We start from the raw sequence: 24694 nt of genomic DNA, 5'->3' as shown, positions 1-24694 counted from the left end.
AGTTGGTCATCCATGAACGTAGCGTGTATTAGCGTGGTACATAAAAGAAAGGAACACTGCACAGACGTAGAGATAGGTAGCAGCCACCTTTCTATACGTCTGTGTCGTGTTCCTTTCTTTTATGTACCGCGCTAATACACGCTACGTTCTTTGACTAGAAATGTGACATTTGTAGTCCAAAATATTCTTTAAACAGTCGATCCCAGATATATCGAACTCAAAGGGAACCGCGAAATAGTTCGATGTATCGAGAATTCGAAATACGAAATATGCGCATTTAAGGCTTAAATTAAAGCAACTGCAGGCCTCGACGCAGTTTTCGGAAATCGCAAAAAGCGCGAACATGATGATTCTCTCACGTATGCTAAAGAACAAGATGAGAACTTCTTCTTTTGCAAGTTACCGCACTCTATCTCGCATGAAAATAGTCCGCAAACTTGTCTTGCTTCTTGCGCGCCATGAATTCATCAGGTCATCGTCAATATCATTGAAGCTTTCCAAATAAGAAAACTCAGATCATTCTGCCACAACAGCGGTGATCGACTTTGAACGCTGAGGCAAGCTCTGTAGCGTGGTAAAGGGTTTAGCGGTGGGAGCGGCGGCATTGACTTCTTCAAACAGCACGGGACCATTTTCGCAGCATCGGCAACATCGGCTATAGTTTCGGCATCGATGCAGTCAGAAACAGCTACGTCATTATATGCACCAACGAAATCACTTGCTGTGCTCCCGTCCGATATGGCGCCCGGAAACGTAACAATCTCAAAATTCACTGACGCGCTGTACGCCGTAGTCAGCGGTCATGATGCACCCAAAGTCGTCACCTGGCACCAAGGCCTGCTAGGAAACGGTGCACGGCTTTACTTGACGTCGTCCAAGCACCGGTCATCATTTTTATCGCTACGAGCGGGACAATGTTTAGTTCGACTCCCGAATGACGATTTTTATTGCGATAGCAATTATATGGACACTCTTGGCTGGTATTTGCCGACGCCGCTGTCAGGGCCCGTATATATATGTATATATATATATATATATATATAAAAGCCACAAAGAAAAAGAATTCAGAAAAATACTTTCCGATGCGCGGAATCGAACGGGCGACCTCTCGCTCCGCAGCAAGCGGCATTAGGCGGCTAGGCCATGAAGAGCAGGTCTTTCAGCATGCTAACGGCGAGCTATTTATATACACCATTTACTTCAGTGTGCTTTCTCGGTCACCAGCGAGGTGGCGCGAAGTGCGCGAGGGGTGCGCTTTAAAGGTCGTCGCTCCACTCGTTGCAAAGTGCGCACTTCCTGTTGAGCAAGAGGCGCGAGGCGCACTTGGCCCTACAGGGTGTGGTCGCCGGTGGGCGCGCTTATCTCGTGATTAGGGTAGTTTGTGTGTCTTGTGCTTCCAGCACGACGTCCGCGCCAAAGTTACAGAGCGTACGAAGGTCACTTCGCTCGCTGCAGCGGCCGCGTTTGCGAAAGGAGCGCACTGTTCAAACAGAAAGAAGTAATAACTGTTACAACTGTTAGTTCGCGCTGTTCCTGTGTGTACCTCTGTGTTCGTTTCGTGCATCCTTCTTCATGTTTGAGCAGCGCGCTGTAAGTGTCAAGCTGTGACACGTGATAGTTCGCGGTCATCCTGTGTGTGTTCTTTTCTTGCGTCCTTTGCGCTTGATCGACGCGCTGGAAATTTCGAGCTGGCTTCCGTTCTTCGTGTTACATTACAATTTGTTGCTATCGCATTCATTGCTTTGCCGTTGTGGCGAAACTGTGACTTTTTAAGAACAAAGCGAGAAGTGCACAAGTCCACATGCCGCAAGAGACAACGCTGCACATACAAAGAAACATTTCTCCACCATCGACATGTTGGCGATAGCGATGCCACTTGTGACTTTGTAGAAGGCAGCCCAGGGCAGCTGCTGCTTTGGCGAGAAATGCGAAAAAAAGCACAGCCTCTGAGATTTGTGTTTTAAAACCGAAAACACCAAAAATACGCCACGAGAATGTGCATCTCAAAGGCCATGCTTTTCGGGCATGCATGCCATTGTGCGCGAACAAACAAGGAAGGGAATGCAAACATTACAACGAGGCCACCGAGTCACTTTGCATTCTCATTTTCTTGCCCTCGGCAATCAGCCTCTTTGAAAAACACTATGCTCGCGCGTTAAAGCCTGCAGATCGCGCATCAAATATACCGGTGCACTGACAGGCACTGCGCAACAAACTAGATCAACGCAGTGGAATAACACCGCCTTTTCGTCACCTGCGCACGACGAGGGATCGGAACTTGTTAGAACGCGGACGAAAAATGATCAATATTTGTTAAGAAAAATACACTTTCTGGGCTTCGGTGCGGCGCAGCATTCGATATAGCGGATGTTTCGCTGTGCAGGAGTTCCATATACGTGCCCACCAGCCCCATACTTTTGCATGGGAAATTCAAGGGGATTTCTTAACTCTTTGATATAGCCAGTAATTTGATATATTCGGGATAGACTGTACAAAGTGAGCCAAGTTTTAACTCATGATGTTTGGTTTTGAACTTCTGTAGTCATCATAGAATAAACCTACAAAATGCAGATTCTACGCAATATGATAAGCCAGGATAATGAAGCTTGAGCAAAAATTGAGTTTGTTTGCTCATTTCATTCTGCAGGTACTGTTACCATGTTGATATTGGCACAATACAGAATTAGCTGGGCCAGAGACTGGTGAAAAGGACGAAAAGCATCTGAGCATGAGCTGATTTTCTATGTTGATCTCTGGCTAAACTGCCTTTGTAAATATACATCGTGTACCTAAATTAGCCTTCCAATCCAGTGTTTCCCCACGTGTAGTGTTTGGTGGAGGTACGGGTACATTCAAACCCAACTATGTCGAATTCGGGTAAATTGAATTATCCTTTATGTCAAACTATTTTACAGCGAAAGCTGTTACGAGATCACAACAAGGGCCGTTTTTGGCGCCGTAGTTGTCCGCCACCGCCGCCCGTGTCCGTAACCACTATCGCTCGAAATAAGAAAAAAAAAACGAAATAAGAAAAAAATTCTAGGATGGAACGAGGTTTGAACCTGGGCCTTCTGCGTGGGAGCCCAGTATTCAACCTCAGAGCCATGCCGGTGCTTGAAACTGCTTTGCAAAATGACCCTATACAGGCTTCATGTCGGGAAGGAACCACATTAACATATCCATAAACAGGGGGTGGGTGCTCGAGCCAACGCTTCGACAAGTGGACTTGTCTTCTTCAAGGCTGGAACTGATTTCCTTAGCTGTCGTGTGTATATGCTTCGTGCCCTCTCCAGAGTGGGGGTGGGGGGGAGCACCCACCCCCTGTTTACGGATTTTTTCATTGCAAACTTCCATCTTCCACTTCCTGCCGTTTTCACATTAACATATGTAGCGTGGTAGAAGAGTAAAATAACAACCAAGTGTCACACAACGTGAATTCGGTAAGCAGGCGTCACACAATGCGAATTGCACCACGAGTGGGCTGTTGAATGCTTCCCACCAATTACAAAGGGCTCTACCATAATTCTTCATCGTCATCAGCCACAGCATCAACAAAGTCCACATAATGCTTTACAGGTGTTTAGCAGGTACCACGGTTCTGCACAGAATGAAGAAAATTGCATAGTGGCTGCTTCCCTACTTTGCAAAAATTATGATGATTTATAGCGAAGTGAGTTCCTCGCAAGTGCACTTCAATTGGTTGCCAAGGAAGCCCATAAGGCTCCCATGATCCATTTGCTCAGGGTCTCATAAGGTTAATTCCCTCTCTCTATCTCTTTCTCACGTTAGCGTATGTTATAAAGCGTGGTGGGAGAATGAAATAACGACTGGGCGTCACACAATGCGAATTATGCACTAGTGGGTCCTTTAAAGCTTCCAACCCAATACAAATGGATCAGCCATAATTCTTCATCGTCATCAACCGTCACATCAACAAAGTGCACATAATGCCTTACAGATGGTACCTCGCTTCTCCGCAGAATGACGAGTAATGTCGTGGTGGGTGCTTCCCAACTTCACAAAAATTACGATTTGTGGCATAGTGTGCACGTTCCTAATGTACTTGTATCAGTAGCCACAAGAGAGTTTATAACAGGCTCTAGAAATGCCAGTCTTCGAGCTTTCGCTGTGACTGTGCTGCGCTTTCCGCGCAGGCCCAGCGTTTTTTTGAACATGAGAATGCTTTAACGTCAATGCACGGGAAGGTTTGCGGCTACATCGAACAAAGTTAGCTGGAACACTTGATGCCATCGAACATCTGGCAGTGCGATACGCCCCAAGAAGTTGGCTTTTCTTCAAGGTGACTTCCCACATGCATTTGGAAGAGTAAGCGGTATGACTAGGAGGGCGAGTAAAAACCATCGCATGCGCCGGTGGCGTGATTCCTCCCATGATCCCTCATCGTGCGGGGTCGCCGTTCACTTGTCAACTTCCTTCGTTAACGCAATGGCTCCCATAAAACAAAAGAACCTGGCTGTTCTCCGCAAAGCCGGCAATAATCAACATATTCAAATGTAGAGAAAAGAAGTCTCACGTCGGCGCTGCATACAGCATTCTGAGAAGCACTCCGAGTATGACATTGAAAACAATGCCGACTTTGAAGGGGCCCTCCAACACTCTTCAGCGCCCCATTTTTTACTCGTGGGTTGCGTAGACTGAACTACAGACAGGTTAGTGCAGCAAGAACGGAAGCGATAGTGGCACGCAGTCCAAAGTTATTCGATTTAGAAAATTCAAAATACAAGGAAAAAAAAATGCCTACCCTGAACTCGATTGTCGCGGGGTCACATGACCGCATTTAACTCACCCTGTGACGTATGAGCTGAAAGCTCCTACGTAGGGGAAGCTTGCACACCACTGTTGCTTGTCCTTTTGAACATATTGTTGACGTCGTTGCCATAGAAACCAATAGGGTGCCCAGTGCCTGACTTGTCAGAACTTGAGCGAGCGCTACTGCTTCGAAGTGAGGCTGGCGAGGCTCTGTCTGCTGTTCCCTACGACTGTTCCTTCCTCTCGTTCTGAGAAGGGAATTTGTGGAGGAGCAAGGGCGGTCGCCCCTACGCGGGTTGTTCGGTGAGCAGCCCAATGAATTACAAGGTCATTCAACGAAGAGGCTTACTTGCACTGCTTCAACAAAAATCAAGAGCCTACCGCAAGTCGCTGTGTCTAGTTATTTGCAGAACTGCTTAACCTCTTTGAGTTTTTCAGACCCTTTTCGTATGCGTAATTCTCAGGCGCTAGTTCAGTTCCTCTCAGAGGAGAACCCCGGCTGTTGTAAGGCCTTTAGTATGGATATTGAAGACCTGTATTATTCTTTGCCGCATGAGGACTTGTTAAAATGTGTTAATGAATGTATTAACGAACAAGAGCACCAGACGGTTTTCATCGAAAAATGTGGTGTTTCTACCGGGGCATTTCTAGAAATCCTTTCCATGTATTTAAAGTCGACGCTGGTAGGTTGGAAGGAAGGCGTTTATGTGCAGAAGTCAGGAATATGTATTCGTTCTAAAGTTGCTCCGGTTCTTAGTGATTTATACCTTAGCAAGATTGACAATCTTTTGGAAGGCGCCTTAGGTAATTCGGTTATTAAGGTTTTTCATTATGTGGACGATTACTTGATTTTTTGCAGTGGTGAGGACTTTCAAAAGGTGGTAACTTCCGTGAGCGAAAAATTTGAATTAAATGGAGGAGGGCTGAGCATTACTAAAGAGGTGCCTCAGAATAATGGAATACAATTTCTAGACATTTCCTTAACGTTCCAGAAGAACCACGTGTGCTGGCAGTATTCTCCTAGATCGTCGAAACCGCTGTTAAATTTTTCGTCGAAGCACTCGAAGGTTGTAAAAAACGGCATCGCCATGTCTTGCCTTAAGTCAGCCCTCACCAAGTCGTGTGAGCACAAAATGAGTGATAGCTTTAGCGCACAGGTTACGCGTCTTTTAGATGTAGGGTATCCTCGTGATGCAGTGGCCACGGTCGCTGAACGTTTAAAGAAGTCTATTCTATTAAGTCCTAGCATGGTTGCAGAAAGCGATAGGAAGAAACGTGTCGTAGGTATACCGTACATTCATCGCGTATCTCACAGGCTAAAGAAAGTAGGAAGTAGATACGGCGTTAATGTTGTTTTCACGGCTGCCAATAAGCTAGGTAAGATTTGTGCCGCTGTGCAGTGGAAGAATGAGGAAGTAAAAGACAAGAAGCGGACCGATATTTGTTTCGTAAAACACACCAACAAATTCACCGATTGCCGTACGAGTGCGGTGTATAAGAACCCTTCCAGCTGCAGCCGCTTCTACGTAGGACAGACGGGCCGATGCATCAACCAGAGATTGTTGGAACATAAGAGATCGCTAACAGGAGGCTCACCTTCTAATCTATCGTTACATTGTCGAGATTGTAAGTGCACGCCAAAATTTGATGAATGCGCAGTGTTGTACCGGCATAGAAATGAAGAAACGCGCCTGATGATTGAAGCATGGCATATCGAGAATAGTAGTAGTGCATGCGTGAGCCAGCCGTCGATTAACTTGCATAAAGATGAAATCAAATGCCTTAACAGTTATCTTACACGTAGACCGCCACTCGTGCCGGATTGATAGGTTCGCCTGTTGCATGGGCATGCGCAGATAAGTTTTCGTGCCTTCTTTCTTTTCAGCCGTTGTGCGTCTCTTCAGTTGTTAGTCGGCGTTTGTGATGTCCTGACTTCTTTCTTGTGTCCGTGTTTGCACGCCCTGTCTTTTTAGAATGAATACTTACCAACTAGCTCAGCTCTCTGTTATTCTAAGAATTCAATTTCCGCGTCGGTTAGTAGAATGAAGCTTGTACTGACGCATGCGCTTTCCTGGTCCAATTTTGATTTTATTGATTTGTTTCAGACACAGAATGGGTCTTGGATGGCAAGGCTAAAGGCAGAACACTGTCTGCCTATGTGGAAGGCTTCCCAAATTTCACGTGTAGTCTTATTCTTTGATTTGGCCAAAACTGTCGTTTTTTCTAACATTGGGCGGCACCCACACTCTCTGCAGTGCATGGAAAGGTTGCCTGTAATCGCCATTTGCTGGCATGCATAGCGATGCTCTTTGAGCCGTTCATTGAGGCATCTTCCCGATGGTCCAATATATGCCTTGCCACATGTTAGTGGGATAGTATATACGATTCCTATTTCATATTCAACGTATCTATTAGCATGACGTGTTCGGCATTCTTTCTTCGCTTCGGGGTCGTTTACTTTTTGGCAAATTCCTTTTGGCACATTTCTCCCTGCGGGGTGCACTCCACGTGGAGCACATAAAGACAATGCAGCAAGATTGCCACCCCCTCCTACCCTCTCTGTAAACTGATCTTTCCCTTTCCTGGATGTCTTCTTACCTTCAAGTTTTGTTCAATAAAATTCAGTTGATAGTTTGCGCTTGTAGTGTCCACTTCGTTTTGTGTCTCCCCCCCTAACTTTGTATTTTGCAGTAACTGTAGTGCAGTTTTTGTAATCATGAAAAACGAACTAGCCCAATACCTCACTTTGTCCCACTGGTGCTGCATGTCGTGCCCTACATTTACCGTAATTTCCCGTCTAGTAGAGTACTGCTGTTGATCATACTGCCGTTTTAGCGTTCTCAAACATTAACCTTTCCCTCTGACATAAATTGTTATTAGCCTTTAGTGTTGCTTTAAGATACAAGTCCCGCTCATGCCCCATAAAGTAATGTGGTCACTTTTTGTAAGATCCAAAAACTGCAATGGTGCCACCATGTGGAATTGTCTGTCGACGTAGCCTGCATTGTTCTTTTGCATATAATAGTGACCAGGAAAGGTCATTCATTATACAGTAAAAGCTCATTAGTGCAGATTTCACAGGACTGGAAGAAATGTCCAAGTTAATGGATTGACAGTGTAAAGAAAACAATGACGTACGTCTACGAGGTCATACGCTTTTATTTTCTGGATGAATACACATACAGTAGACCCTTGATAATTCAGACTTGAAGGGACCTCAGGATTTTATTTGAATTATCAGAAGTTTGAATTACAGTCAACTGCCGATTTTTCAGACGCCCGATTTTCTAAACATGCTCGAAAGTTCGGACACTTTCGCAGCACCATCACCAGCCCCATAGACGTCAATATGTCCGATTTTTCGGACTTTCTGCCCAAATTGTAGGTCCGAAAGGCATTATTTGAAGTCTCACTTCTGCCGCGTCTATTATTTCGTAGGTTCGAACCAGCGCTTTCGCGAGTCGATCTGTTTGCGGCAGTAGCAGAGTCCGAAAGTCCGCTTCGCCACAATGCCAAAGTGTTATGGGGTGAAGCAGACCAGAAATTCAAAGGGGCCACTCTCACGGCGCCGTGCGGCGATGTCTTTACGCATAAGCAGCGAAAATGCACGGAGGCATGATGGCGGCAGCTGGCAAACGCGCCAGTATGGCTTAATCGCTGACAACCCTTACGATAAGTCTTGAAATATTTGCGCAGGCACACGGGGACACAGAAGAGACACACACACGGGTGCAATCTAACAACTGGTTTTATTTTTTGAAAAGTTGTTAGATTGCGCCCGTGTGTGTGTCTCTTTTGTGTTCCTGTGTGCCTGCGCAAATATTTCAAGATGGATGTGTTCCAACTAGGCCAAATCGCAGTTTTGCTTACGATAAGCATCTTCAGTTCCCTGCTTGGCAATGCATGTGGCCTAGCGCTGTTGCATGCATACTACACGCATTTAATAGGCGAGAACCCAAACGTGCCGCGCCGCCATTCATGCTGCCTCTTTGTGCGAGAGCGCTAAGTGCGCCGTACATACGCATTGCCTTCACGGACGAAACCAGCTCGCCATTGCCGCGCCAGTGTGCGGTCAGAAACAAAGTGCGCATCACGAACCCTTTCATGATAAATGCGTGCGTACGATATAGCAACAGTACAATGACGGCATCAGCTTAGATGGCGATGTGCTGCACACAACTAGAAACGATCGACTTCACACGGCAGCAAATGCTGCATATCGGCGGAGATTCGGCGATGTGTGTACGCATCGTTTACGTGCGCACGCGCATCGAGGAAAGCCGGACGAGTCGTCCGCTCTTCCGCCACAGTTTTTGTGTTCCGCGTCATCATTTCCAAACGCTCCATGAGAGAGAGAGCTGTAATCTATCCTGTGCTTTGCTGGTATCAGCGGCGCTCATCACGAGATGCAAACTTGCAAGTGGCGGTTAGCATGTAGTTAAGTGGGGTTGTTCGCGGCAGGTACCGAATGTATTTGCGAGAGCCTGGGCGCGCACCAGAATGCCTGATAAGTGTACTGGCAGGCATTAAAGCTATTTTGTATGTGGCTGTGGCGATTTGACCGCTTGAGTGGAATAAAAAAGCATGAATTCATTTTTTCGGATGATTTCACGGTCCCTAGGTAGTCCGAAAAATCCGACGTTGACTGTATTAACGATCTACCTGCTCATGTAACCTGTAATATTCGCATGTTTGCAGATGATCGCATCATTTACAAAACAATTACTAGTACATCTCACCAAAATTCTCTTCAGGAAAATATTAACCGTCTGCAACTATGGTGTGATTGCTGGCTAATGACACTAAACTCAAATAAATGCAAAGTTATGACGTTCTTCCACCGACGTAACCCTCTGGCTTATTCATACGCAATCAATAACATACCATTAGAAGCTGCGCCCTCTTAGAAATATCGTGGTGTTACCGTAACTAATGATATGTCTTGGAACGCACATATTATTACTAACGTCATCTCATCTTCTAATAAGGCACTCGGTTTCTTTAAACGCTACCTTAAACAAGCTCCAAAGCATATAAAATTACTAGCCTATCAAACCATAATCCGCCCTAAACTCGAATACGTGCAAGGAAAGAATACTGATGCGCACACACATAAAAACACGGACTCAGGAGACTCTGACGAGCGCAAACTTTCAACTAACTTTAGTTTTTTTCGTCGTCAACAATATATGCCTTGCAAGTATGTACCAACAATATATGCCTTGCAAGTATGTACCAACTCGCCCGGCAGCAAGTTTTATTGGACTCGAATACGCATGCACAGTATGGAGGCCCCACCAAACATATTTAATCAACGCTCTCGAAACTGTACAAAACCGTGCTACAAGGTTCATACACTCTCAATATTCATATCATATCAGCATGTTGTCTTTGCAAAATGAATTAGGACTACCGACCCTTGCTACTCGTCACCGTGTATCATCCCTATCTCTTTTTCATAAGTTCTATCATTGTGCACTCAATCACCGTACATTATTCCCGCTGGCCAAATGTCACATTGAATTCGGCGCATAAACCAAGTGGGCCGCCCCCGTACTCGTACTACTACTTTTTCAGGTTCTTTCTTTTTCTGCACAGCCACAGATTGGAACAGCCTGCCCCACGAAATCGCTGCCCTAACCAGCGCGCCCCCATTCATACAAAAAATATCCCATCATTTTTCAGAATAAAAACTACTGGATGTCATTTTCATCATTTTTCATCATTCCGGCTGCTAGTGTACATTACAGAATCATGTACCCATATTACTCATACCATGTTTACTATTGCTTATGCACATGTTATTTCCAACTAATGTATAATGAACATATGTAAACCCACCCCTTATGTAATGCCCATGTTGGGCTTTGAAGGTAATAAAATGAAATGAACAACATGTAACACTACATCACAAAAGCCACAGTAAGCCTCCCAGCCTTTACGTAAGCCCCCAACCTCTCTCTGCCATGCAAGCCACCGTAGTTGGTTGTAGTTTGAGTTAACTTGTGTTGCTGTATTACGGCAATAAAGTTTTGAAGGAAAGTAACGCAAGAAGTAATCGATTACATTTCTGTGATTGCTCAGCTTTTTTTTTGTGGCTACAATTGACCACAGTAATCAGTTACATTTTTAAAGGAAGTAATTGTAATCGGTTACTTATCTTGTGTAACGTGTACCAGTATGCTTTAGGGCACAGCAGCATTGCTTTAGAGCATGCCAGTACTATTTGGAATTATGCTTGTCAACCTAAGTGTTCAAAATCTCTTAGAAGACTTTAGCAGTGTGCATGTAGTTGCTCCAAAATGCATATTTAGGTGCTCCAAACTGCTCCAAAATTAACATTTCGCTGTTCCAAAAATTGCTTCAAATCTCACTTCGCGAGTGGCACCACTGGTTGAAGTTCCCTGCTGTTTGAGGCCCAGTCAGGGTGTCTGAGAATGCAAATCTGTAGAAAGAAATTTTCTTACAAAGACGATTCGTGCTTATTATTTGGGAGAGGTGCAGAAACGATGGAGCATATTCTAGTCGAATGTCGAGGCATCCGTCTAATAATCAGGGAAGCAGTAGGTCTCCTTCAGGTATGTATTAGTGAAAATTGGGAGGAAAAAGAATGGAAATATATTAGTACCGTCTGCAGCCCATAGAAAGAACTAATGATGGCACTTGCTGTCAGTCTGCTTGAAAGGATGCCGTCCATCCATCCGTAGTATCGAGAATTTTTTAAATGCATCAACATTTGTATGCCAACACCATGAGTAAACTGTCTGCCTGTCTTTCACATAAGATGATCATCGATTTAAAAAAGTAAAATAAGGTTTCACTCCAGTGCTTGGGTTTGAACCAGGGCTCCCGTGCTCCAAAGAACTGCTATGCTACGCATCCGTGCTTAAAAAATTCGAACATACAATCGAACACGGATATATCGAATCCATATATATCGAATTTTCGGCTATATCGAACTCGTAAATTATCCCCTTGAAAATCCTCTGTAAAAGTATAGAAATTCGCACGGTTATATCGAACGGCATTTTTACCCGCCATCGGATATATCGAACACCGGGCGAGCTGGAAGGCGCGCGTCGGCACTCGCTGCGCCTCGCGACCTTCGCGGCACCGCGCCCCCGCCGACACCCGATACGCTCGAAAAACGTGAGTGTGAGAGGGCTCAGACTACTCCTGTTGGACGCATTCTCCAACTTGCGGAACGGCCTTTTCTTCTTTTTTTTTATCTCTCTCTTTCTCGTGCTTTCTCCGCGTTACCGTCGGCTCGGAGAGCAGGAACGAAGGATCCGGCGGCTTCCTCCTTTCGCCTTTTCTCTCTTTTTTTTTGTTGGTGTTTTGTGAGTTTTGATCAGCCAACCACAGCCGGCGCCTTTCGTATTTGCTCAGCCAACCACAGCTCGCGCCTTTCGTACGTCGCTGCTGCCCTCGCAGTAGCCAGGGCCAACGTTTATAGCCCGGGCGGCGGGCGCCCGGGTAGCCATCGCGACAGATCGCGAACGCTTTGTTGGTGGAGTCCACTTCCGTAGTTGTCGCATACCACCGCGTTCCTCCTTTGCGTGCGTGCTGTGCGAGCTGTGCAAAGGCGCTGCGGACTGCTTGAATTTTCGACTTCTCGTGTAGCAATGGCCAGCGTCAAGAAGCGCAAGAACCTTGACTTTACGACGAAGTTGAAAGCCATACAGCGTGTTGATGCGGGCGAAAGAAGTTCGGCGGTGGCGGACGACATCGGGATACCACGGAGCACGCTGAGCACCTTGTTGAAGAACAAGGCAGATATCAAGGGAAAGGCGGCAGAGCAGCGAACGTCGGGAGCCTGTCGTCTGCGTGCTCCTGCCCACGGGAAAGTAGAGCAGGCACTCTCTGCCTGGTTCTTGAACAGGCACTATATGCATGGGCACCGAGATGAAGGTTGACCTGCTTGGTGCCATTCAAATGATGACGGGCGCCTGGCAAGACGTGAAGACGGACACTGTGGCCAACTGCTTCCGGAAGACAGGCTTCGTGACGGCGGAACTTGCGGAAACCGGTGAAGATTGCGACGACGAGCGCATAGACGACGCGTTTCGCGAGTTGTCGTCCCTCTTCACGGCTGCCTTACCACCCGAAGTGTCTGTGGCCGATTTAGTGGAAGCGGACTGCAATGTTCAGGCTGTTGCGAGCCTCGCTGACGAGGACATTGTAGCTGCGGTCGCAGGAACCCAGGATGACCAGGCCAACAGCTCAAGTGTCGATGAAGATCGTCCGGTCGAGGTGGCGGCTGCACGCGCGTACTCCGCCGCTGAAGTGGCGGCAGCGTTCGGCTTGATTCGCCGTTGCTGCGGCGACATGGAGGGAACCGGGCTGTGGCACCTGGACAGCCTCGATAAGATCGAGGCCAGCGTCTTCAACTGCATTTCGAAGACAAAGAAGCAGGCCAAGATAAGCGATTTTTTTTCACGCAAATAAAACATTCTGTTGCATCGGGTGTGCGGTATTAGTTGTCATTCTTGAATGCGCCGATTGTAGGTGATCGTCCGCCACAGGTAAGGTCTCGGGACCTGTATTTTTTTATATCGAATTCTTCATATATCGAACTAATTCGCGATCCCCTTCGAGTTCGATATATCCATGTTCGACTTATATGTGATCTATGAAGTCAACAGTTTGGCGGAATCCCGCCTGGTCGGGGAATGACATGGACGAAGAAAACACAGTGCCGACCAAAGTGAAAATATATTCATAAACCTGATGCGCCCCATGGTCGATTTCACTCGTTCACCATTATTCAAGCTGTCTGGCTACCTGCACAGAATCCTCTCCCCTCTTGTCGGACGAACACAGACGCATATTAGGAATTCTGCCGACTTTATTGACAAGGTACGTGACTTATCGCTAGAAGAAGACGAGGTACTAGTGTCCTTTTATGTCAAGTCTCTGTTTACGAGCACACCAGTCGAGCTTGCCGTTGGACGTGTGCACACCTGCCCTCGAGTCAGACAGGACACTACCAAACAGAGCGCCAATAGAGGTTGCAGACTTCGTGAGGCTTCTTTGGTTCTGCTTGCAGAACACGTACTTTACGTTCCGGAACAAGTTCTATAAACAGATACATGACACTGCCATGGGTGCATCCGTGTCTGTCACCGTCGCAACCCTCATTACAGAAGCGGTCGAGAATCGTGCTTTGTCCTCATTTGCCGTCCCACCAAAAATATTTTTACGCTATATAGACGATTGCTTTTGCGTTTTTCAATGCGAGGCCTTTCCAGCCTTTACAAATCAGCTGAATTCAGTCGAAGACTCGATACAATTCACGGTGGAAAAAGAATCAGATGGCTGCCTTCCTTTCCTCGACACCCTCGTAAAACAACAGGCGCTTGAAGTTCTCCGTCTACAGGAAAAGCACACATAGTGGCCGCTACCTGAATTTCATATTGCTCAATCCTTCCTGCCACAAACGCTGTGTCGGTCTCAACACTCTTACAACGGGCCCAGCGGACTTGCTCAAGCAAGGAAGACGCACGGAGTGACGTGAAGACCGTCCATCGGGAGCTGGCCGCATGCGGTTACCCATCCTCGTTCATCAATTCAGTCCATCGTCAACTTTCACGGCCGCTTTAACCAAGCAATCTTTCAGCAAAGAGAAGAGCGTCGGTGCCGTATGGTCTGGGCTTCAGGGAGTCGCTCTCCAGAATTTTGCGCTCCTACGACGTACAGGTCTCTCATATGCCTGTGCAGAAACTTGGAAACAGCCTCACGAACATCAAGGACAAGTTAGAGCGGGAGAAGTTTCCAGGTATCACAGAATTCAGGGTGTCTACCGACCGGGAAAACTGGGAATTCTCAGGGATTTTAGATAGTCTGGAAATACTCCGGGAAAACTCAGGGAAATTGGGCTCCCATCAGGGAAAATCCACCGTAACTTTATTGAAAGGGAACGAAGGTCGCGTTTTTTCGTATCGAAGGGCCGCTGCGGGAAAGGGGCGCACCTCGATGCGCTCCTCGCCTTCGGAGCGGTGGAGTCGGAGAGAATCCGGCTAATGCGTGGCATGCGGGAACCATGAACCACGGCACACATTGCGCAATGTTGTCAGGGTGTTCTGTGACTACGCCGTGTAGTTCTGTATTTTTTGTCGCGCGTGCTGTGCGTTAGCGCCCGACATGGTGTTTTTGTTATCACCGCTTGTCAAGTAACAAGCATGATTAGTTGTAAAAGCGGTAGCAGCAGAGGTAACGAGCTTGAGTTAGCTTGCAAGCGATCGCAATCGTTCAGGAAGCGGATGTCGTCGACAAGGCTGGTATCTTGCGAGCCATCATGTTCGGCGAGAAAAAAGACGACGGTGCTTGGCGGTTAACGGAGAGCTCACTCGCTCTGATCCCGAGCTTCAAAGACGCTATTATTGCGATAGCAATTATATGGACAGTCTCGGCTGGATTTTGCCGTCGCCGTCGCCGCCGTCATGCACCGTATATGTATAAGTATGTATATATATATAAAAGCCCCAAAGAAAAATAATTCAGAAAAATGCTTCCGAAGCGCGGAATCGAACCAGGGACCTCTTCACTCTAAGAACTAAGAGAGTGCTGGGCACTCTCTTTGGGAGAGTATATTCTTGTCCCATATTTAACTCTCTTTTCCAGAGTAAATCGCCTCTTCTTGAGGCAGAGTATAGTAATGCCCCCTGTGAGGGTTATAGTACTCCACCTCAACAGAGTAACATAACTCTTGCCGCAGTAGAGTAGCCGGACCCCTCCATGAGGAGTAGTAGTACACCTCGAGAAAGAAATAGCAGAACCCGGGCGAAATAGGGCCTTAAAATTGCATTTGAGAATTTATTCATGCGTAGATCGTAATGATGAGATAATAACGAGCACTGCGACAAAAAGAAAAAAAGAAAGACGTCAGAAAAAAAAAAACACGCGCAAGTGAGGTTCGAATCAGCGACCCTCAGATTGTGAGTCCGACGCGCTACCACAACGCCACACTCGGAGACGACCAACACGTCCTTTTTCTTTCATATTGTCACTGATTGCACTGACAATATCGGTGATCTGTCTTCATTTTCTTGTTAAGAAACGCCGGTTTGAGTATCTCCGTACATGCGACAACGAAACACAAGATAGTTCATATCTTTGTGTTGTGCTTCCCGGTATCAGAACGTCAATCCGGCCTGTTTCTCAGCAAACAAGATTAGCGTAACCGAGGATATGTGCGGCATTCGCATTGACCAGCTAAGCGGTTAGTCATTTCTGTGTAGAAAACGCTGTACTTCTGAAGTGCACATTGAACACTTCAGTTTTCGTCACGCCCTTGGACATATTTTCGGTCATTATTGTTCACGTTCCGCGACTACAGCCGTAATAGCGCACTCTAGCCGTGCGGACCATTTAGCTTATGGGCAGTGTACTCCGTGCGCGACGTTCGAGCGAAAAACATGGATACTGGAATACGAAGAACTTAAAAACCTTTCGAATGTAGTTTCGATCGTCGACCGACTCGATGAGGTGATATTCGCTTATTTAACTGCACAAATCCAAAGCTAAAAACGCGGATATTAGGCTTTATTCCAGTGTCTTCCTGTACACTGAAAAGCACGAGGCGCTGGATTCCAGTGCATTCCAGTACACTGAAAAGCACTGGGAGGCGCTGGAAACGCTGCTTTTTTTATTATTTGTATCCAGCCCCGCGACGAATGCAGTGCTCTCTACTGTATATGCGTGTCCTTAATAATGAGTGGTCATCGCTCGCGGTATGCCGGCACATCGACATATACTATATATATGAGGAGCAGGAGTATAACTGCGTTCTACTCTGTCATGCCAGAAGAGTATACAGGCATTCCACTCTCTCAGATGGAGGTAGAGTATAAGCACATTTCACTCTCTCCTTTCGTACAGAGTGAACGTGCATTTCACTCTGTGCGATGCTTTGCGAGAGTAAGAGAACGCTCTGAAAAGTAACTCGGCTTTCTTACTCTTGCGATACGCTTACCAGTTTTTAGAGTGTTGCTCCGCAGCGAGTGGCGCTATCCACTACGCCACGAAACGCAGATCCTCCACGTAGCTAACGGCGAGCGTTATATACACACCCTGTACCGCTGGACGGACTCAGAGACGGCAGGCGATAATAAGCGTTTCTTCATTACCAGCGAGATGGCGCTAGGAGCGCGACGGAAGTTTACACCGTGATGTCCGCGCTCATGTTACGGAGCGTACGAAAGTCACTCGAGCTCAAGGGACGCCGCCAAACGAACAAACAGAAGATGAGCGCGAACTATCAAGTGTCACAGCTCGACACTTGAAGCACGCTAGTTTCCTTCGCTGCTTCGGCCGCCTTTGCAACAGGAGCGCTGTTCAAACTGAGAGTATCCATTGGCGAGCCTCACTTCGTATAGCGTTAATTTCTTGCTATCGCATTCATTGCTTCGCCCTTGCGGCGAAACTGTGACTTTTTTTTAGGACTCTGTGAAGATTAGAATAAATTTCCGGGTGAGAGCGAGCGTATCTTACAGGCCCATCTACAGCAAGTGAAAGCTTTTTTTTTTGTTTTTTTCTGTGAGGGCACTGCTGAAACAAGTTTTAGGCAGTCGACCGATATTTTTGGGGGCTGCAGCTCGCAATTACGAGCCACATCACTGCTTATGTGGATGTTTTGCTACGAAGCCGAATTACAAAACTTCAGAGCCAAGGCATAGCGGCGACCGAAGTTCGCGACACCGGCACGGGTCCCACTTGCTCGATTCGGCGCGTGATGTCGGAAAACAGTAACATGGCCTGCTATAAAACGGAAAGGCGGGCTAGTTGGTTTGGCTGCATAATGGTAATTTTGCGCACGCAACACGAAGACACAGTCGAAAAGTTCACAAGGACCAGCGCAGACTGTCAACTGATCTTTATTCAATAAGAAACCACAATATCCTTGCGAACTTTTCGTCTGTGTCTTCGTGTTGCGTGCGCAAAATTACTCTTGAAGGAGTCCTGACACAAAAATTTTCGACCCGCGTTTTCTTGCTGCAATGTGTTGCTGGGGGCCTGTTAGTCATAACACGGCACATCGTTTGCTGCAGCGCGCGACAGATAATTAATTACAAGTTCCTCATTACCGACACAGCCTCAGTTTCGGTATTCTAGGCACTATAGTTTCGGTTTGACAGAGCTCCAAAATCGACAAGCCGCCGGATGCAACTATCGCCACCTAGCGAGTGAAACGCTCGGTCACGTGAGCACACAGAACAGTGACGCATTTCCGGGTGGTCTGTCGTCGTCGGGCTACGGTCCCTAGAATATACTGGCTAGTCTGCCGTCTCCGCGCCGTCCCCATGCAAGGCCGCGTCCGCGCCGCGGATGCTTGCGCAGGGGGCGCTGCGGTCCATCGGAGCGCCTGCACGGTGCATGTCGCGCAGGAGGAATCGGTGGAGTATCGCGCCTTGCCTTTTATTTTGCGCTCCCGCTTGAACTACACGTTTTCGTTCTGTTCGTGTGGGCAGAGACTGGAACATCTTGAACCGACCAAACATTGCATTCAACGTCGTCTCTTGTGTGGACACTGCCGTGATCACACTAAGATCAGTGGTGGATCCAGACGCTCATTTAAGAGCGCGCAGTTACTCGAAGCAGAACGGGCCAAAAATTGGCTTTTATTTTTTTTCTTAAGGAGTTACTGTTATCACAAGACTGCCATCATTATATATATATGCTGTTAAATTGTCCTTACGAAGGTACCAAACATTTCTAAGATCAGTTTTTAATAAGCAAACAATTCTGAGAGTAAGAACGTTATTTCAGATATATTTAGTGTGTTAGTCTCGTAATTATAAAGGTTGGTTCTCGATGTGTTACGGAGACAATAAACGCAGTGCAGTTCTCAGAATGGGTGAGTATATTACAGGCATTGTAATGTTGGAGAAGATTTTTTTTAACGATAAGCTAAGTTCATGCGATTTCGCTCAAAGTGTTATTAGATCTATTTACGGTCCTACAATATATATATATATATATATATATATATATATATATATATATATATATATATATATATATATATATATATATATATATATATATAGACAAAACTCTGTTTTTGTCCAAGCTTGCTGCGGTCCAGGGAGGCGGCAGCCGGGAGACTATAGCTATAGTGCCTAGAATATACTGTATATTCTAGGCACTATAATATAGCTGTACAATGACGCCACAAATAAGTTGCGCCTCCAACAGGCTGAGACATTTACAGCAGAAGCTTGGCACATCAGAACCAGGTGTATCAGCCGAAGAACAGACATATGGTATCTTTTCCACGAGTACCTTGCCACAAGGTTCGAAATTATGAAATGAAAGAGGTGTTGGCTTTCATAATGTGCGTTGTATTTGGTTTTTGGCTCCTCCACTGAAAATATATATAGGTTCGTTCTTTAATGACACTGCTGCATGCCGAAATGAGCGGGAAATAGGCTCGAAGCGCAGCACAAGAACACATTCGCGGCACAAGAAATACTCAACCAGATGTGTCGTTCAATGTCAGTTTGTCGACTGCTCGCCCACCGCACATGTTTCGCGCTGCTTATTTCTTTCGTTTGCTTTTTTTTTTTTTTTTTTGAGGTATAGGGATAGCTGACCGTTCTCTCGCATCGTAGTACAAGGTATTCGAAATCGGTTACATTTCCAAAACAGAGAACGCACATGACAGACTCGCGCTGCTTTTCGCCTTTCGGCTATTCACGTTTAGGTTGTTCTTCGGTATAGGTCTCCCTTTCGCAAGCGGGTAGCAAGCACACATTTCCTCATGAAAGTATCAAAATAGAAACACTATTTTTTATACGCTTTAGACCACCGAAAAAGAGCCTAAAGTGTCCCTCCAACAAGCGACGATCGAGGATTCGTCACTGTACAATGGCTTCACGTGAGAAAGCAGAAACAGATGGTTCATTCCTTCCAGGCTGTCAGAGTGTGACGCTAAAGGTGACGCCAAGCATCACGAATGCTCATATCCATCTCAATGCATTTGAAAAATTAAGGATGGCACCCTTTTCAACTTTTCGGCGATAAATTAAGTCATTAGGGGGTAATTTTTGTATTCCGACAAAGACGAGAAAGCTTGTGGCCCCGTGGAGCCAATTCTCAGTGCTTTATTAAAAATATGAAAGGGTAATTAGGATAATGACCTCCCGAACGCCAAAAGAAGCCCTCTACCCAATTTCGCCTAACTGTGCGTTTCTGAAAGAATTTCTGCGTTATTTAAAAGAATGGGAGACACATGCCACCAACACAATTGGCGGTTTCCTTTCATCGAGCACAGCAGAAGGGCTCCGTGTCACAATTGAGAGCACAGTGCAGCTGCTCGGATTCCTCAGGTCTGCTGGTTTGAGATATTTGATGACCTCAAATTTAAGTCAAGACAAGCTGGCAAATATAGTTGGAATTGTTCGGCAGTCTTCTGGCACAAATGATCACCCCACTGCTGCTCAGTTTTTGATTATACTATAAATGCCCTTGCATTTTACAACCTCGCAAGACCACCAAAGTCGGGGTACTGTTCGCCGCAAGTCATCAGCCATCTTTTTATCTGGCAATGACATAAAGTCACTCTCGCCTGCCACAATTGACGTCGCTGACAGCCTGGCGCGGAGACTGCAGTAGCGTCAGGCACAGACCACGGTGCATACGTGAAAAAAAAAAATATAGCCACGACATGCTGACTTACTACATTGCTGGTTATGTGGCGCGTAAGACACTAAAGAAGACACAGTGCGAGACTTGCGCAACATTTGTCTCACATCAGACAGAAACACAGCAACGGGGAGTGATCAGGCCTCCCTATTCACAGCGCACTTTGATAACGGAGGCGTGATATACCCCTCCGGACCTCTCAAAGCAGCTATTGCAAAACTTGAAAATAGCTTTACCACTTATTTCAGCGTGAGTAAGCTGCATGAAAAGAGCATTGTTGATTTCAGCGCTTTCTTGAGAAAAAAAAACTGATTTGCCTCATCTGGGATGTGAAGAACATTCAAATTTCATCACAAAAAGCCTCCATCAAGTTCTGCATTTTACTTAGATTCCGCTTCTTCACGAAATCACTGAACAGCGAAAGAGAATTGTAAAGCGGCAAGGAATTAAGCTGCTAAAGACGAGAAGATGCAATTAAATGACGCTGACGAAACCCATGTCAAGGAACCAATAAAGATTAAAAATTCTGATGCTCTCAATTCTGTCTCGTGAAGTGATAAGCAGGACGGATGCACTGAGGGATGGTGGTCATCACTGGGAAACTTGTGTGACGCCAGACTTCGTGCTCTTCTGCTACTTTAACTAGCGCTAAGGTATTCCTTACTTATTTGTACTCAATGTCACTTTCTGTAATAAAAGCAAACACCGCAGGCCTTCGACGTGAAAAGGTAAGCAAACGCGAGAGCGCGGTTGTGAACGGCTCCGCCAGCCCACCCGTAAGCGAGAGTCGCGGGCGGGGCGTCTGCTCAAGGAACTCCGATTGCGCGCAGCGCCACCGCTGCAGGCATCCCCGAGAGGACGCGGCGGAGAGCGGAGACGGCAGACTAGCCAGTATATTCTAGGGACCGTAGTCGGGCTCATCGTCGTCTGATGGCGACGATTTTCTTGCGGCGGGGATGGAAGGAATTTTCGACGTGGCGAATCACTTCAGGTTTGACCCGCTGGCGAGGAGCGATTCGTCGGGATATAGTGTTCTAGAACACTTTAGTCGGGAAGCTCGTCAAAACAGAAATGGCGGCTACGACGTCATCATAACTTGTACCGGCTGCAACGGTTACGTAGGGGAAGTAGGGCGGTCACGTCGGGTCACCTCCGGGGGTGTCAATGCACCAGGTGCGGCCTATAATGCTGGATCGCGCTCGCGAACTTCAAAATTCATATAAAATACCTTCCAAGCTTTATTCGCTGTGGATATTTTGCAGATGGTACACGCACGTACATGGGAATCGATCCAACAGGCTATCTCGGCAGCGAAATTTTGTGTCAGTACCCCTTTAAGTAACATGGCCACCATAATCGGATGTGCCGTAATTCAGGCTGTTGCTGTGCTTTCAGCAGCTGTTTTGATTTTTAAATGCGAAGCATTTCTTAGCGGACTTCTGCGACTTTGAGCGTGTAGTGTACTCGCCCCAAGGAGGAGCGAAAAGCGAACACCTACACTCCTTGAAGTCTGGGCATTTATTTTCCACGGAAAATAGGCTTCGAAAACGCCAACACAAAGGGGGCGTGGCTGCTTATCTCCCGCGGCACGCCGGTGATAACGTGAGGTATGTTGGCCGCGTATGCGCCGTGCGCCGCTGCATACGAACTGGTATGCGCACACAAATAAAAATTATCGCGGTCACCGGCATCAACGCCCGCTACAAGAGCCCCCCCCCCCCCTAGACCGCGGAGCCAGGAAAAGAAAACGAGCAAATGTTAGCAAAAACGAGTTAGTCCATGAGGTAAGCCGGTTTCACGCGGTCGAGAGAAACGACGTCCTCTCTGTCGCGAACACGAATGGTCAGTTTTGTGCGACCGCGACAGCGCACGGAAGGGCCCATCGTACGCAGGAGTCAACGGCGCTTTCACTGTGTCTCGTCGCACGAACACATAGGTTGCTGCATTCATGTCCGGGAACGAAAACACTCTTTGGTCGCTATGTTCTGAAGGTGTCGGCGCAGTGCTTGGTTTCTCACCAAAGAATTCTCCCGGTAGTCGGATTGTAGAGCCGTACAGCATTTCTGCTGCACTGAATCCGAGGTCTTCTTTTATCACGGTACGCGGGCCCAGAAGAACGAGAGGGAGCTTCTCCACCCAGTGCTCTCTATCCAATTTGGCCGTTAGAGATGCCTTCAGTTGACGGTGTCGCCGCTCCACCATTCCATTGCTCGCTGGGTGGTAAGCCGTGGTGAAGTGGAGCCGTGTTCCCAGAAGCCTTGCCAGCGCAGAGAACAGGTTGCTCTGGAATTGTCGTCCACGGTCGGTTGTTATGCGCAGTGGGCAGCCATATAGCGTGAAACCCATGTGGCCACAAACGCCTGTGCGACGGTCCCGGCTGCGATGTCCAGAATCGGCGTCGCCTCAGGCCACCGTGAGTAGCGGTCGACACATGTGAGCAGGTACCTGTAACCCTGGGAAGGAGGAAGAGGTCCTACCAAGTCCAAGTGGACGTGGTCGAAACGACACTCTGGTGGCCGAAATGCTTGAAGTGCTGTGCGCGTGTGACGAGTCACCTTGACTACTTGACATGTTTGGCACGTCTTCGCCCAGCGTCGAACGTCGGCGTTAATGCCTGGCCACACAAAGCGGTCCCTGACGAGCCTCTGCGTCGCGCGGATTCCTGGGTGGCTGAGTTCGTGAAGGCTGTCAAACACTGCACGCCGAAACTGGACGGGGACGAAGGGTCTTGGAGATTTCTGCGATGTGTCGTATGTGACCATAGTCGTCGTGTATGGTAGTGGGATCTCTGCGAGCACAAGTGACAGTGGATTCTGCCGCATCACGGTTAGCTCTGGGTCTTCCCGCTGGGCGGCGGCTAATGCCTCAAAGTCGACGGACGCTGAAACGGTGTCGATACGGAAGAGTGCGTCGGCTGCTTGATTTTCGATCCCCGCTATGTAGCGGATGTCCGTCGAAAATTCGGAAATGAAAGAAAGTTGGCGCAGTTCTCTTTCCGAATATGAGGAACTGTTGTTCGTGAACGCATATGTCAGCGGCTTGTGGTCCGTTAAAATGTGGAAAGTGCGACCTTCGAGGAAGAAAGGTAAATGCTTTACGGAGCAATAAATGGCCAGCATCTCTCTTCCAAAGGTGCTGTAGCGCACTTCCGCCGGTTTCAGCCGTTTCGAAAAGAAACCTATCGGTTTCCAGTCCTTGCCGTCGTATTGTTGCAACACTGCTCCCACTGCCGTCGTTGAAGCGTCAACCATGAGCCGCGTTGGCGAGTCGGAAAGCGGGTGCATCAGAAGTGTTGCGGAGGCAAGCTGAGTTTTGGCGTCCTGGAAGGCTTTTTCGTGCTCCGCTGACCAGTGAAACTCGGGTGTTTTCTTGGTGTCCCGGCGCAGCAAATGGCTGTAGAATGTGTGCACAGGATGGGATGAAGCGCCTATGGAAGTTGATCAGCCCGAGAAACTCGCGCAACTTGCGGAAAGAGGTAGGCATGGGAAATTCCCTAACGGCTTGTACCCGTGATTCGAGCGGCAAGATGCCTTGCGGGGTGATTCGGTGACCTAGGAAATTTAGTGCTTCAACACCAAATATGCATATTTGGGGCTTCAAAACCAGACCGTGCTCGTCAAGACGCTTGAAGAGGAGCGGCAGGTGATTTTCGTGCTCTTCCGGCGTTTTGCTGGCGACCAAAATGTCGTCTAAATAGATGAAGACAAAGAGCAGTCCGCGAGTGACCTCATTCATGAAACGCTTGGAACGTTTGTGCCGCGTTCTTCAGTCCGTACGGCATACGAACAAATTCAAAGAGGCCGAACGGTGTTGTCACGGCCGTCTTTGGGATGTCGCTTGGTTCTACTGGAATCTGGTGATAAGCGGCCATCAGATCCAGCTTAGTGAAGATGGTCGTTCCCGCGAGGCGAGCGCTGAAATCATGGATGTGAGGGAGAGGATATTGGTCTGCCGTTTTGAGTGCCCGATAATCACCGCAAGGCCGCCAGTCACCAGGCTCTTGTTTTGGCACCATGTGCAGCGCAGAAGACCAGTTGCTGGACGAAGGTCGAATAATGCCGAGCTGGAGCATGTGGTCGAACTCACGACGGGCGACTTCATGTCTTTGTCCAGCGAGCCTTCTAGGTCTAGCGGTGACGGGCGGTCCGGTGGTGACAATGTGATGCGTCACCTTGTGCTTGGTTGGCAGTTCGGTGTTCCGAGGTTTGGTGATTTCAGGGAATTCAGCCAGAATCTTTTGAAAGTTTGACTCTGGGTGGAAAGTGTAAATGCCGCATGA

General features: G+C 47.4%; 1 protein-coding gene across 2 annotated transcripts in view; it reads left to right on the top strand.

The window, feature by feature from the left end:
- LOC119402467 (methylosome protein 50) overlaps positions 1-24694 on the top strand; it is a 191424-nt gene that overhangs the window by 148225 nt on the left and 18505 nt on the right. The gene's annotated exons all lie outside the window — the stretch shown is intronic.

This window comes from Rhipicephalus sanguineus, chromosome 8, assembly GCF_013339695.2.
Source record: "Rhipicephalus sanguineus isolate Rsan-2018 chromosome 8, BIME_Rsan_1.4, whole genome shotgun sequence".
NCBI classification, from domain to species: domain Eukaryota; kingdom Metazoa; phylum Arthropoda; class Arachnida; order Ixodida; family Ixodidae; genus Rhipicephalus; species Rhipicephalus sanguineus.
Note: the sequence above shows the minus strand (reverse complement) of the source record. Positions and strands in the feature narration are given on the sequence as shown.